This window comes from Spermophilus citellus (assembly GCF_964194105.1).
Source record: "Spermophilus citellus genome assembly, chromosome: 1".
In the NCBI taxonomy this organism is placed as follows: domain Eukaryota; kingdom Metazoa; phylum Chordata; class Mammalia; order Rodentia; family Sciuridae; genus Spermophilus; species Spermophilus citellus.
In genome coordinates this window covers 284673772-284690275 of record NC_138182.1, presented here as the reverse complement: position 1 = coordinate 284690275, position 16504 = coordinate 284673772, and positions in this window count along the sequence as shown.

Sequence of the window (16504 nt, the reverse complement as noted above, 5' to 3'; positions counted from 1 at the left end):
CTCTCTCTCTGTCTCTCTCTCTCTCTCTCTCTCTCTCTGTCTCCTCTCTCTCTCTCTCACACACACACACACACAGACACACACACACACACAATCACTCAGCCTTTAAGAGGAGATCCTACCATTTGGGATGACATGGGTGAATCTGGAGTATGTCATGTTAGGTGAAATAAACCAGGCCTAGAAATAAAAATACTGCGTGATTTCACCCATATGTGGAATCTAAAAAAAGCCAAGTGCAGGGTATAGACCAGTGATCACCAGGAAGGGAGGAGCAGGGAAGAAGAAATGGAGCCATCTAGGTGAGAGCTGGGACCCTTGAAGTTATGTTGGGTGAATAAGTCTGCCCTCTCACAGCCTCAGGACTGCAGTTAATAATATTGTTTCCTGCAAATTTGCTAGGAGAAAAGGATCAATGCTCTTACCACTCACACAGAGAGGTCGACAATGTATAGTGATTTACACATTGACTTGCCTAAATGCAATGATCACTTCACTTTGTGTATGCACTAAAATATATATATACATATGTACTTGAATAAATATAATAAAAATTCTGATTAGTAAATGAATTCCAAGGATTTCTCATGATCTCAACTGAAGAATTGTTTTTGATGTTAAAGATTGCTATAAAAATGTAAGTTGTGGCCATTGTTTTCACTAATTCAAAAATATCAGCAACAATTTATCTATGAATTATTTTTGTTTCCCTTTCTTAAAAGGGAAGAAATTTCAACTCCAAGAAGTGAAGGAAATCAAATGGTTTCATGGAGAAATTTTGAGGTGTCTTGGGGATTTGGTGACTTCTTCTGGCAAATTAGCAACTTGGCCCTAGGCTAAAATTGCTTGATGACTAAATGCTCTGACTTTTAAAGCTACAAATAGCATCCATGGGTTTGTTTTGAAAGTTAAATAAGCTCACACAGGAGAAATCCTCCGAAATTCTAAGCTGCACAGCAATGGCTAACTACTAATATTTTAGAAGTAAGTTTTTTTTTTAAATTTGTTCTAATTAGTTATACATGACAGTAGAAGGCATTCTGACACATCCTACATAAATGGATATGACATCTCACTCTTCTGGTTGTACATGATGTAGAATCACACCAGTCATGTAGTCATGCATACATGTAGGGTAATAATGTCTAATTCATTCTACTTCTCTTCCTACTCCTATACCCCCTCCCCTCCCTTCACTCCCCTCTGCCTAATTCAAAGGAACTCTATTCTTCCTTAGTGCCCCCCACATTGTGAATTACCATCCACATAACAGAGAAAACATTCAGCCTTTGGTTTTTTGGGATTGGCTTATTTCGCTTAGTGTGATATTCTCCAGTTCCATCCATTCACCAGCAAACGCCATCATTCCATTCTTCTTTAAGGCTCACCAAGCATGAAGCTCAACTCAAAGTGTATTATAGACTTAGGCACTTGAACAAAGACCCTTGACCTAATAGAAGAAAAATTTGGCCCAAATCTTTATCAAGTCTGCTTAGGATCTGACTTCCTTAACAAGCTTCCTAAATCACAAGAAGTAAAATCAAGAATCAATGAATGGGATGGATTCAAAATAAAAACTTCTTCTCAGCAGAGGGAACAATCCATAAGGTGAAGAAAGTGCCTACATAACAGGAGAAAATGTTTACCATATGCACCTAAGAAACAGCATTAATCTCCATGATAAATAAGGAACTAAAAAATTTATCATCAAATAAATAAATAATTCAACCAATAAATGGGCTGAGGAACTGAACAGACACTTCACAGAATAAGAAATACAATTAATCAATAAACAAATATATGAAAAAATGTTCAACATCTCTAGAAATTAGAGAAATGAAAACTAAAATTACTCTAGGATTTCATCTCATCCCAGTCAGAATGGCAATCACCAAGAATACAAGCCACAATAAATGTTGGCAAGGATGTGGGGTAAAAAGTACACTCACACACTGCTGGTGGGACTGCAAGTTGGTGCAACCATTATGGAAAGCAGTATGGAGATTCCTCAGATAACTTGGAATGGAACCACCATTTGACACAGTTATCCCACTCCTTGGTTTACACCCAGAGGACTTAAAATTGGCATACTACACAAATGCAGCCACATCAATGTTTATAGCAGCTCCATTTACAATAGCTAAACTATGGAACTAACCTAGATGCCCTTTGACAGATGAATGGATAAAGAAAATGTGGTATATATGCACAATGAAAACGAGTTTTAACTCAAGTCTTCAAGGATGGATTGAGGGAGCTGGGGCTGGGATGCCTCTCATGAGCCCTTGGTGCTTGTTGTGTGGCTGAGACAGGCCCCATCATGCAGAGGGGCAGAAGAATGCTGTCAAGCCCCATGCAATTTGATCTCCACAAGGCCACTATGTGATTCAGAAAGTCATCTTTATTACAAAATTTATTACAAAATTACATTGTGTTCCTATGTGTGGTGTAATGTGATGTTTTGACATATGTAAACAGTGTGGAATGATTAAGTCCAGCTGATTAGCATACCCATCTCCTTGCTTCTTTTGTGGTGAGAGAATGGAAATTCACTCTTTTGGTTATTTTGGAGTGTACTGCTCTTGACTGTGTAGTGTGATGTATGTCAGAACTTACTCTTTCTGGCTAGCCAAAACTTTGCACCTTTGATGAATAGCTCCCCCTTCCCAGCCCCTCGACACCAGCCTCTGGTAACCATCCTCTGACTCAACTTCTGTGAGTTCCACTCCTCTGGATTCTAGCGAGAGTGCGCAGTATTTGTTTCTCTGTGCACAGCCTCAAAAAATCAACATAGGACTATCATCTGCTCCAGCAGTCTCACTGTGGACACACAGCCATGGGAGTAAAACCAACAGGTTGAAGAGGCATCTGCACTCAGGGTCACTGTGCACAAAGGACAAGATGGAATCGACCCAGGTGTCCATCTGTGCATACATGAGCAAGGAGAACGAGGCACACAGAGATAAGGAAACTGTACCTTCTCAAAAAGAGTGGAATGTCGTCATTATCCAGAGTGTGGATGAGGGCTGGGGATGTGGCTCAAGCGGTAGCGCGCTCACCTGGCATGCGTGCTGCCCGGGTTTGATCCTCAGCACCACATACCAACAAAGATGTTGTGTCCACCGAAAACTAAAAAATAAATATTAAAATTATTTCTCTCCTCTCTCTCTCTCTCTCTCTCTCTTAAAAAAAAAAAAGAGTGTGGATGAACCTGAAGAACAGCATGCTAAAGCAAAGTCCCTTTAGAAAACGTCATGTTTTGGTCTTGCTTTGGTCTTCTCTGTGCGGGGAGGGGGTGTCCAACGACAGCACTCCCCACATGTCTGCCTCCTCTGTGGGCAACCAGAGCTGGTGGTCAGGAAACTCTAGCTGAGAATCAAGGGTGGGCAGAGCTGAGCTGGAGAGAGGCTTCCTAAAGTTCATGTGGCCTCTGAAGGCCATGGATGTCCAGGAGTGCCCAAGGGAGAAGTGAGGAGCCCCCTTCCCCGGGAGGCCCTGCAGCTGACAAGCCAGGTCCTCGGTGGGCCACGCTCCATCCTGACCCCAGCCTGAACAGCACTGCAGCTGGTGGATTTCCGCTTCCCTCCCGGCTTGGCTGTTTCCTGAACATCCTTCAGTACACTCCAATCCCTGTGTTCAGAGCTTCTTGAGTTAGTGAGCATGCCGGCTGTGAGCCCACGTCCTTGCTTCTGACCTTGAGCCTCTCCATCAGTGCAGAGCAGACTGCACATGGGCCGGTGCCACCAACACTTGGGATCCGGGATGGTGCCCCCAAGGGCGCTGTGCCACTGAGAAGGCAGCCTCAGCTGGATGTCTCCGTGTGAACGAACCTTCCTCACACTTCTCTTCATTAACAGTATAATAGAAAAACGTGTGGCTCTGCACTGTGTCCAAGCCATAGACATGTGGGCTCCTTATTCCTCGGGGGCAGCCTGAGATTTTTAAGCACTCACGACTCAGGCAGGTGGTTGGTTGAGGTTCAAAGCTTAGTCCAGGCTAAACACGATTAACTGGCTCATAGACCATTTTTTCCCCACATGGTGCTGAAGATTGAATGCCGGGCCTTGTGCATGCTGGGCGAGCACTGTACCAACTGAGCTTCATCCCAGCCCCACCCAGATCTTTTTTCTTTGAATGTGGAAGTTAGAGAAAAGATGTTTTAATATTTATGAATCCATGTAATAACCTCACTTTATTTTATTTCTAATGCTGATATCTTAAAAACTCTGCTTGTGGCCTGTACCTAAACCAGGCCAGGTTCATCGTAGCCTTCTGCAGCTGGATGACGTGTCCCTGCCCACCTGCTCGCCACTGGCAGGTGGGATGTATGAAAATCTCCACGGGTCCTTCAGGGTGCTACCCCTTCCTGTGATGACCTTGGGGCAGCCCTTGACATCTGTGGGTGGTGGGCTCTCAAGTAACACTGTCCTTGAGTCTCTGAGGCAGAATGCTGTGGTCTACCCTGTAACCTTGTGAGGAAGTTACAAACGCTGGGCATTTACAAGCCACAGGGGCATTAGGGTCTCCAGAATCTACCTTTCCTGGTGCCATGAGAACCAAGTGCATATTATTTGCAAAATAAGGTCTTGTTTTATTTTGAAAAGCCTGGAGTGGTGGGAATGTCTCAGACTTTGGCGTCAGAGAGATGTGTGAGTTCAGATATGGCAAGGACAGCCAGCCAGAAGCGGGTCCCAGTGAGCTGATCTGACCTCTGAACTTGCATCACTGCGATGCTCATGGCCACAGCTATTGGAACTGTGTCGTGGCAGTCCCATGTGGCGATGCCCGTAAAGTGCTTTTTAGAGTTCCTTTTTTAAATAAGTACAAAATACAGATTTATTTTCCTTTTGCCTGTCCTTTCACTGCTGAGAAGACCATCCTGAAATGGAGGCCAACACTGGCATCAGCACAGCCTCTATATTGAATGATTTGTCAGTATTTGGGGAACACAGAGGATCCGCAGAGCGCCCTGGATGTCTCCTCCCTCGGCCTGGCTTCCTCCCTGCATAAATGCTACTCATTCACCGAGACTCATTTTGACCCCAGAGTCCTTCCTGGCCCATGGGAGCCCAGTAGGACTCAGTAGCCCTGAGCCCAGCCATCCTGACTTATGGTGGGTTACGGGTTACCCTGCATTGCAGTCACCAGTTAGCTTTACAAGCCCCAGCACTGAGCTATGGTCCCAGAAGGAGCCCTCTCTGTCAACATCGTTGTGTCATTCCTTCACCTGAAATCTACACAGAGCTTGCAATGAGATGAGACAGGACGGCAGAGTGTCCTCCTGCACTGTCGACACTGTTCTTCCATGTGGGGGACACGTGACCTTCCAACACACAGTCCTGAATCCCAATCTTCTAAAACAGTCTGGATTCCATCATTCTAGGTTATTTTGCACAATGCTAAAGAATGTATTTTAAAACTGTCTTAAAGTAGCAGAAGAATATTCTGGTCTTCTTTGAAGATTAAAATATCCATTCCTATTTTAACTTGTATTTCACATTTTTGTGACATTAAGGATCTTGAAAGTCCCAACAGAACCACTGAACTAGGTATCTTGCTCCTCCTGTGTACAAACATCAACCACTTATCCATGATGTGTCAGGAGAGGCTGGTGATGTAGTTGCTTCCAGAACTCCACCTATAGAGGTGGAGCCAATCCCCGAATGGCCAAGTACCTACTTCCCACAAAAAGAGTTTCAAGGTGGGATTTCAGAACAAAAACCCCTCTGAGAGTATTCTTGAGTTGAAAGCTTCAAGTCTGTCGAATCCACCTCCCATGGAAGTTCTCTGGTAATTGGTATCAACTTACAGCATAAAAACTTAGAGAAGAAGTTGCCATTGTCATTGAAGATACTGCAAAACTGACCTGTCATTGGCCACCCTGTGTCCAAGATGGCCCAGTCCTTGGGGACCACACCAGATGTTGTAAGACAAAGGCTTCCTCAGTGTCACGGTATGTTGCCAAGGCCACAGTCACAAACCCACAGGTCCACAGCCTTCATTCAGGGCCATCATCACTACTGATGTACCATGACATTAGTGTGCTGAGGGCCTCTTTCTCCAAATGGCTACTTAAAGCAAGGACAAAGGAACCTAGCAAGGAGAGGACCTGCTTAAAATCACCCCTCCTCTTTCCAAAGCATCAGGACATTCTCTCTTTGTCTATAATTTCTAAGCATCTTCAACTCTAGGGGAGAGCTGGAGTTGAAGTCAGATGACTTGGGTCCTAAGCATCAGAGGGCCCTGATGTGACGAAACCCTCTCCAGCTGGTGTCCTTTGAAGGGGACTAGCAGGGGGCTGGTGAGGTGGCACCTCCAGCTGGGGCTAAAAACGCCTCGGTCCTGTGTGCAGAGGCACTCCCCCAGGTGCACACCAGACCCGTCACGGCCACAGGCATGGAAGCAGGCGGGCAGCTGGCTCCCAAACGGGCCTGTGAAATACACTGAGAGTGCAGCTCCCATGTGAGGCAGGCAGCAGGCTCCAAGCAGCCCTGCCTCTCTGTGGGACTGCTGCCCTGAGTCTCTGCCATGCCTGGCCCGAGACCCATTTATAATAGGTACTCTCCAAAGTGTAGCAATTGAATCGCAAGCACCATGGGTGCTGGAGACATCAGGAGAGCTGGGAGACAAGACCATCCTCCCTGGGCCACTTGTATCACTCCCCTTATCCAAAGCTCTCTGAACGACAGCAGCCTTCAAAGGTATAGAACCGGTCTCCTTCCCGCAAGAGCAGAGGGCAGGTATGCAGAGCACTCAGAGTAAGACAGGGATGTCTCCCCTCCACTCAGGGAACAGGAATCACATTCTCCAACACCTAGAAGTTGAATGAAGTAAAATCTGCTAATTGCTTAGCTTCCAGCTGTTTTCTGTTTTTCAAAGACTAGCTGTACATAGGCTCAGCCATGAGCAGAACTGGGAACACAGATGCTACGAACAGTTCTTAGGATCACACCCTAGAATTCCCCACCTTTCCTCTATACAATCTCCCCTCCATCCAGAGGTTTGAGGAAGAAAGTGAAATACAGGAAAGAGCCAGAGTCCTATTTAAGGCAGGATTTTCCAGGAGTTCACATAGATTGTATGTTATGTAGCCGTGGGAACTGAGCCTGGCCTCAGGAGCAGAAGAAGTGACAGGAAAGCAGGTTCCTCTGGGCACCGTGGCCCGCCGATGGCCGCTCTCCATGCACAGCTCCTGTGCTCTCCAGCCTCCCTGTACCTCCCATCGTGGTTCATATTCTTCCTGCAATTTCCTCTGATTCATGGCTGAAAACAGACCTGGGGACAGAGAGTGGAGCTCAGCAATAATGTTTTGGATTAATTGTTGCTGTGGGAACTTGAAAAATAATTGATTTCCATACTCAGTGTAAACTCAATTTAATCGTTACTTCTGGATTTCATTTTATGGGTACCGTGCGTGCCAAGTGCTGTGGGTTTCAGGACACAGGAGTGGAAGTGAGGCAGGACAGACTCAGCACAGCTGATAACCATGCCAAGCACCTAACAATAACTAGCACTTTAGGAATTAGATCACTAATTAAATAAATGCTCAATGCATTATTGAGTTGGCACATGGTGGCAATAATGTGTTTTCTCACACTTTTCTCTAAAAATCAGTCTGTGCTTTGTAATGTTCTTAAAAGCAATGATATCAGGAACTCACATTGAAATATTGGGTTGACCTTTTCAGCAGGTTCTCCAACATAAATGTGAGCAGAACTAACATCTTCCTTTTGGAACTAAAGACCCCTTTAAAGGAGGGATGTACCTCACATAAAGCAGGGCCACAGTTTGAGTCATCCCAGGTTCTCAGTGGCGGCCCCTCTTTCCTGGCACTTCCCAGCACCCCTCACCAGGCATATTCCGGTACCTGTCTCCTGTCCCCGGCCAAGTCAGTATGGCCAGCTACTAGGCCTCTGAGCCCAAACTCGTAGGTCTCTGATAGCCCAAGCTTCCACAAGGGGACCCTGGATGCCCTGGGCCCTCACTCCTTCTCCTCCTCCATCTCTAGCTTCCGGATTTCATGGATGCCATCTCTACACGCTATGCCTCTGCCCCAAAGCGCTTCCCTAATCACCACAGCAGTGTCTCCTTTCTGGACTGGGAATCATTTGTAAGAGGATGCCAACCTTTTCCCCTGGATGTCAGTTCACTCCTTGTCTCCTCCGGAGACACTTCCCACATGGCTGCCCAACCTGCAGGGTCTAAGGGCACTCTGAGGACCTTCCTGCCAACCTTGGGCATCTGGTCCACCTGGCCAGTTTGTGCTGTGCTGCCACCTAGGGGCCTATCCACACACTGCAGGTCAAAATCTCAAAAGGCAAAGATACTGTCAAATGGGAAAAGGACGCTCCAGCTAACTCCATCGGAGCAGATGTTTGTCACATGTTTGTCACACGTCTCCTGCAGAGCCATTTATAAACACTGACCTTGGGACACTCCTGGCTCAAGGTACATCTGGGAGCTATCAGCTGGGGACCTGCAGGGTCCCTTCCAGGCCTTCCCTCTGACGCAGCAGGGCTCACAGCCACACCTGAGCTCCCTCACACAGATGTGACTGATTTTTAAGACTGTCCTGCACACCTGTCACCCGTGGAGGGGCACTGTTGTAGAAGCATCCTTGATTGAGGGATTCCCTTGTGGTTGGCGAGGACAGGAGGGGCCATAGAATAAAGGAAAATGGAAAGTTTTCAAAAGAAGTGACAGGCCGAGTCTGGGAATCACCAGGAGGGAGGGTCTAGCCCTCACCCTCTTAACGCATGTGAGGCGTAAAGAGCAGAGGTGAGACAACACGTGTAGGTGCTCCTGGGGCTTGTTTTCGTCAGACCTGGGAGATGGGCTGGCGAGGTACCATGACCATCACAGAGGAAGGAGCTTAAACACACAGATGCCTGGAGTGCACCATGCACCCAAGGACACGTGGGCAGCACAGGGTCAGGTGGAGGCAGGGGAAGTGAGAGGAAGTGTGGATAGGGGCAGGCTCAGGATTGGCTGCTTTCAATGACTTCAGTGGGCTTGGAGGCAGGGGACCACATGTCTGGTACCTGGCCCTGGAGCCCTTAGGACAGGTGCTCTGTGGCTCCAAGTGTGAGAGCCACTGGGATGGCATTTGTGGAAAGGGCTCTGAATTGGCCAGTTTGCATTAGGAGTGCACACACCTGGTCTCTTCAGCAAGTTCTTTACTATCTTCAGAAACTGGCTAACTCTAGTAGGGGCAGCATCAACAAGGCTCTGGATGTCCAACGTCAGAATACAGAACACGAAGACTGAACAGCACAGAGGCCAATGGAGGCATGGGTCTGAAGCTTTGGCTGGTGTCCAGGCTGGGGCCACACCAGGGTCTGTGGCCAGTCTTGGCAGCGGGATCTCATGGAGTCTGTTTCTGAGTCGAGGGAGGACAGCCGAGGAGTTAATCGTGGTGCTGGACACACCTGAGGCCCTGCAGGAGGAGATGCCTGCACTCGGCAGGAGTTCAGAACTAAGCAAGAAGGCAAGGGCCTCAAAGGCCAAGACAGCAGACGTGCTCCTCTGGGTAAGAATTGGCAGGAATGAGGTATGGGCCACAATGTTTCTAAACATCTGCCCTGGGTCCACAGTAGGGCAGGTGCTGGGGTGGGAGAGATAAAAAGGAAGAACACCCTTTTCCTTCCTACCTCTGTCAAGCTCACAATGCATTACGGGAGTGAGAGGTGCATGGATATAAAGCAGAGGCCAAGGCAACAACAGAGCTCCTGGGTGAATCTGCCCATTTTCCTTTCCCTCATGGGCAGCCTCCAGGAGACAGTGCCCATCACTGTAGCTGGGCCTTTCTCAGTCCAGAGCTCCAAGGAGACACACACAAGAAGAATGCCAGTCCTCTTAAATGACAACCCTTATTTCTGAACCCGGACTCCCAGGCACACCCACCTGCTAGAGCCAGGCGACGGCTTCACAGTGCTAAGAGGGGTTTGGTCCAGCCCTTCTCCAAGGCTCAGGTCCCCATGCTTTCTCTCTTGGATGGCTCCCATCGGGCTTGGGTGTGTCCTGCAAGGGTTCTGGGCTGGGAGCTCCATCCCCTGTGAGGAGACTGAGGAGTGGTGGAGACTTTACAGGCCAGTAGAAAGGAGGGTAGGTTTTTGGGTGTTGCCTTCAGAAAGAATCAATGCAGGTCTTATGGAGTGGGTTAGCGTGTGTGTGTGTGTCTCTGTGTGTGTGTGTGTGTGTGTGTGTGTGTTTGTGTAATGTTGATTTATATGTGTGCATCTCTGAAGAATATTCCTTGAACTAAAATTACTAGCAAAAAAAAAAAATCTTGAGCTGATTTAACTTTTGATAGTTAATAGTGAACAGGGCCCCCAAAGCCTGGGAGGGTTTCCATGCACACCAACCGCATGTGAGACTCTTGTCACTAGCTGTCATCTCTTGTCAGCATTCCCATCAACCCAAGTTCACCGTGGAAAGAGCCATTGCTGTTCCTCCTCGTCCACTGGCCGAGGCAGAAGTGCTGCGTCGTCTGTGAGTGGCTCTACCCATCCTGCTTCCTGTGGCTCAAGGTCTCTGCTCGGAGCCACTGTCTGCTAGGCTTTGACAGATCCTTCCAGCTGACAGGTCTCTTCATATTTTATGGATGTCATGGCAAATTGTGTCATTGAGGCCTTGACATTTGACCTTTATTTTAATCTTGCTTCTTGAAGATTCTTTACAATTTCTTTCCAAGACAAGCCACTTCCTCTAAGATTTCCAATCGTAAACAAGTTTTTATAATCTTGGTCTCCTTTTTAGGTCCTTAAATCACCTGTCAGGCTGGGTGGTAGAGTGCTCGCCTAGCACATGTGAGGCACTAGGTTCAATGCTCAGCACCACATAAAAATGAAATAAAAATATTTTACAAAAAAAAAAACCCTGTCATTTGTCTCTTCTTCTGGTGTGAAGCAGGCGTGAAGTCATTCCTTCTGTATCTGAAAGCACTGCTTGCGACCCCATAGTCTGCTGTCTGTCTGACCTGTTGGCTGCCATGGCTGCACTGACTTGGAGCTCCACGTGGGCCCCTGCGGGCCCCTGTCTCAGTCATGCTTACGGTGCTGCTCCATGACCAGCTGCTGTTCCTGAAGGTGTTTGCTGCTGTGGTACAATGGCAGTTGCTCAGGGTGTGAGTGCACAGTGCCCAGGATAGAATATGGCTACCATGGGCTGAGCTCTCTGGGTGGGGCGGTCCCACAGTTACCACCCCTGAACTCCTTTCACTCCCACTAACCCACCTGGTGGGTGCTACTCCCTGTTTCACAAACGAGAGGAGCTTCAGCTCACAGTAGTTAGACAACTCATCCAGGGGAGCCAGACATGGACCTCAGGACCTGCCTCAGGTCACCAACGACCCTGCCTTAATCACTAACTTGAGCCACATAAATCCCAGTCACACACACCCCAGCCTTCAGTAAGCACGGATACTTTGATTAACCAAGATGTGTCAGGATGTTTTTAATTGACTTATAAAAACTAAGTAACGGAAAGATTAAACTGTTTCTACTCCTAAACAAATGTTTCTGGAACTTGCCACCTTATTTAATGAATGCAAGCTCATCTTGTGGATGGATGAAGATCCTATTCTTTGACATGCTGTGCAATTGCATCAGTTACTTAATGTCTCTATGCCCAAATTTTCTCTTTGGCAAAATAGAGAAAATGCTAGAACCTACTCCATGAACTTTTTGTTAGAATTACATGAGTAAATATTTATATGTTTGGCAAAATACATGGCATATATCAATTGCTCACTGATCTTTAGTAAATTTTGTTGACTTCAGATCCCAGTCACCATATCATAATGATGACAATTAACTTTTATCCCCAGTCAACTGAGAAGGAATCTGGCTTGGTGATGATATAAACTTATTCTAATGCAAAGAAAACAGTAATCAAATGCAGAAACTTTTCCTCTAGCCTCAGCCTGCAGGTGCAGACAGTGCTGCAAACACGTCTTTGTGGACATACCTGTGTGTTCTCCCCAGAGGTCATTCAGCTCCGCACGCGTGTTGACTTAGCAGAGGGTCCTGCTTTTGTTCGGGATTTGCTTCAGAGTTGGTACTGGAGGGAAGCTGGTCAGGTCCAGCTATCCAGTGCACTTCCTGCCCGTGGCCTCAGGGCTGAGCCCAGGTGAGGGTCGGTTCCCACTCCAGAGTTCCTGCAGCTTCCCGGCTCTCCAGCTCTCACGCACAGCAGAGTGCTAACAGCAAATGCACCGTAGATGCCTTTGGGCCTCCTTCCCCTCGGGGTGCGAGGCCTCCCTGCCAGAGGGCCTGTGGTCAGGCCCCTTGCTCCCCTTTCTGGGTCCTCCTTCCCTCCTCTCTGTCCTCCTTCCCACTCTCCAGAGACCCTGCCTCCACCCCACAGCCTCCTTTCCAAGGTGCGAAGGCCGGGTCTCGCTCTCTTCCACAGTGTGAAGCCCCCCACCTACCCAAGCCTGAGGAAGGGTTTCCTGGGGCAGGTGAGGGCCAGGAGTGTGCATGTCTATCCCAGGCTCTCAACCAAGGCCCCCGGGATGGGGGGACAGGGGGGCACTTTTCCCTCCAGAAGGCCCTTCTCCATCTCAGACAGTGTATGAAAGAGCACATGTTCCTCTCTTCCTCTCCCTCTCCCTCTCCCTCTCCCTCTCCCTCTCCCTCTCTCCCTCTCTCCCTCTCTCCCTCTCTCCCTCTCTCCCTCTCTCCCTCTCTCCCTCTCTCCCTCTTCATAGAAGACACTCGAGGGGTTGAACTCCTGTCCTTTCCTCAGCATGACCCTCCACGTGAACTGACTCTGGCTCAGTCCTGTGAGAGGCCATCCCCTGGCTCAGGGTGACTGGAGTGCCACGGGGTCCTCGCTGCAGCAGAAGAAGCTGTAGGCCCAAGCCTGCTGCCAGATGGGAAGGAGCCTCAGGAAGCCCCCTCCCTCCCAAAGTTCCAAACTCTCAGAACTAAACTTCATTACCAAGAATCTTATTTCTCATTATCAACATGATATATGTATGTTGGCTCTGCATAATCTGATTTAAAAGATACTTTTTCTCTTTTTCCTTAGGAACAATTTGATCCTCTCCATTTTACTATCTGTGCTCTGACTTCTGAAAGGCCAGGAGCCAAAATAGTGCGTTCACGCCAGCATCCCCAGATCCCAAACTGCAGACTCATCCCCATGAGGTCCCAGGAGAGGATACAGTCTCAACTCCAAAACACTGCTTCAAAATTAATTTTCGTCTTCTAATGAAGAACTGACAAGTGCACTTAGCATCACAGACACCAGCATCATGAGATGACCTGGGGCGGTCCAGAGTGGTCAGCACCTTAGAGCAGTCCACCGTGGCTTGAGCCCTTCTGCTCTTGGAAACACAAAACATTTGGTTGCAAAGAATAACATATTTGGCGTGAAGAAGTGCTGCTTTGTAAAACATCTTAATTTGCCAGGAGTGAGTCAAAGACCTAATTTACTCCCTCATCATGAATTTAATACAGACTTGAGATAAAGTGGTAGGCTGCCCTTTGCTTCATAACACAGGGCCTTCTGAGACTGGAGTCTTCTGGAACACATTAGCTCTGGGTTCTTATTAGTACACGCCTACGTGGTTCATATATACCCTCTTGCCTTCTCTCAGCGGATGCTCTGGAGAATCCCAGGTGAGTATCCAATTAGAGGACAAAGGGGACGTCCCTCTGGGTGGTGAATAGCCTTGACTGAGTTAGAAGATGTGGCATCTGTTATAGATGTTCTGAACCAGACTTGGAATCGTGGTCTCCACTGGTTCTGATCTGCAGGATCCTCAACCACACAGGAAACCTCTGAGAGTCCAGAAATGGAGCGATGTCATCCTTAGATTGTGTTAGTGTAAAGGAAGTGCGAAGGATATCACCAAAGTGAATAACAACTAAAAATCATGGGTTCTTATAAACAGTAAAAGTCATGCGGTTGGCGATCGGTCTGTCTGCCATGCAGGTGGGCTGTAAGGTTTCCTTTTAACTGTTACTCTTCCTGGGAGGAGTGGGTTTCAAGTGATACAGGCACAACTCCAGACATGAATGTACACAAGACTCCGGATCCAGAACTCTAGGATCATCACACCCGGGCCCTGAAAGAGGCACTCATGCGTGGGCTTCCAGGGCTGAGGGAACACGAAGGTAGAAAGGAATCTGTTCTTTTGCCTGTTGGCCTCACACTCATGGGCATGTTTGCCTGGAGAGTTCCAGGTTTCAGCCTTCGGCCCCCTAGAGACAGAGTGACCTCATGTCCTTATTGTTCCTGATTCCACTCAGGGAAGCTCACTTTGGAACTGGCTGCTTGGAAGTCCAACTAGAGTGATGAAATGGGCCAGGGAGGGAGGACAGGAGCAGTGGGCCTGGGGCTGATCCAGTGGGATGTGTCCTTACTCTAGACCAAATGAAGGCCAGGTGGGCTGGATCAGGCCAATGGTGGGAATGTCCCATGGTACTTCCTGGACTATGGATTCAGGCCAGAAAGTCACCAAGATGGACAATCCAAAAAACATTTAGAGCAAGTCTGTGGATCTTGCATTGTACAGAGCTTGCTCTCAGCCTCTCATTCAGTTACCACTCTACTCAACACAGGATTTACATTGTCTTCTTTTAGAAATGGACAGACTACTTTCCGAAAATCTAGCTCCTTCAATTACACATTTCAGATGATTTTAGTTTTTTGAACAAGGCGTGAAGTGAAGCTACGCTTTGTGGGATGAAAGGACTTTCTCTGATATGTCTGAGCCCCTGGGAGTGGGGTTGTGAGAGCACTTATGTCATGAGCACGCAATCTGTGTTTTGGAGGGTCATAGTCTCCAATGACTTGCCCTGACATGGCCAACGAGGCCTGACCAGGGCAAGGTGAGCCCTATAGACTCAACACAGAATGGTGCCCATTTTCTGGAAGAAGTTGAACCCATTGTTTAGCAGAATCCCAGAAGGCTCAGTAGGAAGTCAACAGCTTCAGGAAAAGGGGTGCACCACCTGGAGACCTAGTGTCCACCATGTGGCAAGTACACAGAGGAGCTGGTCAGTGTCCACAGCACTGCAATGTGTGGACCTGAGCCAGGGAGCTCAAAATGATCGACACAACTCACATGTGTGCAGCAGCCAAGACAGCGCCCCCCCCCCGCCCCCCGCCCAGGGCTGTTGTGCTGATGCAATTCCAGGTCTGGAGGGGAATGACCTGTCCTCTTGGTGCCTTCCAGCTCTAGGAATGTGAGCAGCATAACTATAGCCCTAGCATGCTGGACCTAGGGCAAGGACCAGGGAGAACAGAATGTCTGAGGTTGGAACAGACGCTCAAATCACAGCTAAGCAAGGGAAGGGATGCACTCATCTCACACCAGGATTCTGCATTTTTCTGTGGATGTTCTAGAAATAGGACTAGAGAGGCTTTCAAGGACCCTGAAAGATTACCCAGGAACAATCCATTTAATCAATCTTAGCAACTGATTTGTTTCAGATAATGGGCAAGTTAAATTCAAAGTAATTAATGAATCAACTAAATCAATCTATTGTTAAATTTGCCTCCAATGAGGCAAAGGATGCTTTTTGTTTCAAAATGATCCAAGTTCGGGCTTATTATTAAATTGACAAAGCTGTCCTGCTTATAATCCTCTCATTACTCTCACTCAGGTGAAGAGACAGCATTAGACCTCCAAGATTTTTGCATTGAATTCTTAAATTGGGTACAAAATTGCATTGCTTCCCTAAATGTTGACAGAGTAGCAGTTTTACTTGAAATTATTTGAATTTACTTGAAATTAACAAGTATTAATTTTTACAAAAGCAAGAAACATTTTTTCATGGAAAACTAAGTTAAATAAAGACTGCTTTCTACCTTTATTTCAGGCTCAGAGTTTCTTAGCTCTGATTGATTTGTACTGGACCCAGGATGTGGCCCAGGGATACAGTGTTCTGTCTCCTCAACTCTTTCTAACCTGGGATTGAGACAGGAGCTGTGATAGAGGCTGCAGGTGAACAGCTCCCATCTAGAAGTCAATATCAACAACAGAAGTGCGGGGACTCCCTGTTGTCAAAATTCACCTGGAAGTCAGGAGCTAAGGGTGGCCCCAGGGGTAGTCAGAGTGCATTTGAAAACGTCAAATTTGCTTTGATGCAGTTAGAAAGTTAACTGTGTTGGGAATAAGCAAAGGTAAGCATGAACACTGAATTCCATGCCTGCATCCAGAGGGAAAGCCTCCCAGGATTCAGGGGGCAATGGCCCACAGGACTTAATTGGCTGGAAAAATTTGGCAAGTGGAAATTAGATGATTCAGAAGATCCAGAGCCAAGACCCAATCTGGCAATTGGTGTGGGGGGTGGGGGTGGGGAACAGTAGTGCTGGTATCAATTTAAGGAACTGCTAGTTCAGCTATTCTAAACATCAGTAGCGCTGCTCCAAATGAATTTTCATATTCTAAAATTCAGAAAACAGATCAAGAAGGCTCAGTATCCATGAATCAGGAAGGCTGTGCACAGTGTTTCCAAGACCCTCTTGCATTCACCTGGTAGTAGACATC